Here is a 2,509-nt window from a genome sequence, read left to right on the forward strand (position 1 = left end):
CGATTTCTAAAAGGGGGCAGGTATTCTTAACAGTCAAGTACTTTTAATTTCTATGATCTATGCATATCATCATCGATTCATACTTCTTGTTGTCAAAAGGCATTGCACTCCTAAAGGAGCCACTATGGTCGAATAAACCTTTTAATCCAGCAATTCCTACAATTTTATTTTCAACTCTTGCTGCTCTTAGTGAGCCATTATGGCCATTCTATATGGTGTTTTATATACGTTGCTACTATGTGGAATAAGTCAATCGAGAACTCTATTTGTCCATTAGTGTGTCATAGAAATCAGTAAAAGCATGAGCTTATCATATAAATGATTGCACGGTCTCATGAAAAGAATGGAAAGGAGTCACAAGAAAATTCTCCCCCGTACTAACAAGTCTTGAGATTGGCTTTTTTTTCCTTTTTTTTTTTTAAATCTACATCTTGATAACTTACAGCTTCGATGACTTTTTGTTGGAAAATATGGGTGACATGGGCAACCCGACCGGCAAGATTTCAAAAAGGGTAGGAGGGAATGATTTGAATTTGAAATTCATAACTACAACTACTCATAACCTCATTTTAACTCCCATTAAACTTCCATTGATGATGAAATGAAAAATATGGACAAAAAAAGATGGCCTGAAAAAGAGGTGAAAATTCGTATAGAAATTGACATCAAAATTGAAAAGTCACTAGAACTATATATTTTGCATGAAATCTCACAAAAAATGGCACTTAAATTGTGGATAATAGTCCCCTTCCATTGTAATCAGAATTGGGACCATTGGGGAAAAAGAAAATGCAGATTTTGGAGCTTTGGAATACAAGGTGATTCAACCATACAAAAAGATCTTGAAATTCATCATTTGAAGTAAGTTTCTTGACCCAAAATTCATGTTAAAGTATGCTGTGAATTCTTATACTGGTATCAGAGCCATAAGATTGAATTCCTTACTGTAATTCATGCTTAAAGATGCCATTACATGATACAATTTGGGTTATGAATCTTGTATGCAAAATTTTGAAACCCTATGTGGTATTTAATGGCATCATTTGATAATTTATTGCCATCATTCGTTCATTTTCATGCAGTAAGATTAGTATGGTTATCTCAAAAGCTTTCCAACCATATAAAGAACTCAAACTTTGGTCTTAAAATGAAGAATTATGATGTTTTGAAATTTGGATGATAATTTGAATTTTATGCATGAAACTCGATAAAATACTAATATTCATCACGTGATAACATTTTATACGTGAAGTCTCATGCTATTAATTTATTGTGGTTGGATAGATTTTCTCGAGGCTTTTCCAACAATATGAATATCATTCATTTTGGGCTTAAAATGAGAAAGTTATGCCCTCCCGAAGTTTGGATGAGAATCTATTTTTGCATAAAAATTTGTAATATCAGAAATTTCATCACATGATAACTTCTTCTGTAATGTGTTTCATGATGCCCATTTGGTATTGTTGGATAGATATTCTCGAGACCTTTCCAATGATATAAAGAACATAAATTTTAGCATTGGAATGAAGTTATGGCTTCCCAAAGAATTGATAAAAATCTAGAAATTTTGTTCCTTTTTTTTAAGGGCTTGCTTGGTAATGATTTTGAGAATTGATTTTTTGACTGTTGAGAGAAAACTGGGTCTTCCTATTTGTGAGAGAAGAAGTCAAAAATGACAGTTGACTTAGTAAAACAACGGTCAAAAAATTGATTTTTTGGGGAGAAAAAGCACTACCAACACATGCTCTAAGGACGAACAATACTTTTTTCTCATTTTTTGGTCTCGATTGGATCTGTTTGGATTCAGAACACAGTCTTAAAGTTGATATTGTAAAATTTAACCACATAAATAAACTCAGAAAGTCAAAATTGATTAAAGGGACGAATCAATGAAAATTTTTCCATTGAATAAGTGCTGCGAATGGCGTGTAGTGGGTGTTCAGCGCCCCCACCTTTAAAAAAAGGTTAAAAAGTTGAAAAGTCAAATAAAATTGTCGTTTGACTTTTCAAATAGAATTTAGAAATTTGCAAATTAGTCCCTTGAATATTCTTGATTTTTCTCTTATGTGCAATTAAAATTAATTTTCAGATAATAAAAATATTTTTTGGACTGGATTAAATTATGAAATTTTTTATAAAGATCAAGAAAATTTGTTAAGTGGTATTTGCCTAGTGGGAGATTTATTTATTTATTTATCTATTTATTTTGAAGTGTTTCATTTTTAAATGAAAAAAAATACTTTGAAGATATTTAAAATACCATATTTTATATACGTTCATGAGTTGTGTGGGTCTTGATTAGGTTATGTGATCTATTGTGACTTATTTCCTATTTTTTTTATTTATTTTTATCATATTTGGCTAAATCTACACACATTTATAGTATCCTTAGAACGAATGCTAAAATCAAAGGCTATGGAACTTGATGAAAAGTTCCATGCTTATCAATATAAATAAATGGATTTGGAACATGACCTAATGTGGAACATGTGAATATTTTGGGGCATAA

The sequence above is a fragment of the Olea europaea genome, chromosome 13 (assembly GCF_002742605.1).
Source record: "Olea europaea var. sylvestris chromosome 13, O_europaea_v1, whole genome shotgun sequence".
NCBI classification, from domain to species: Eukaryota; Viridiplantae; Streptophyta; class Magnoliopsida; order Lamiales; family Oleaceae; genus Olea; species Olea europaea.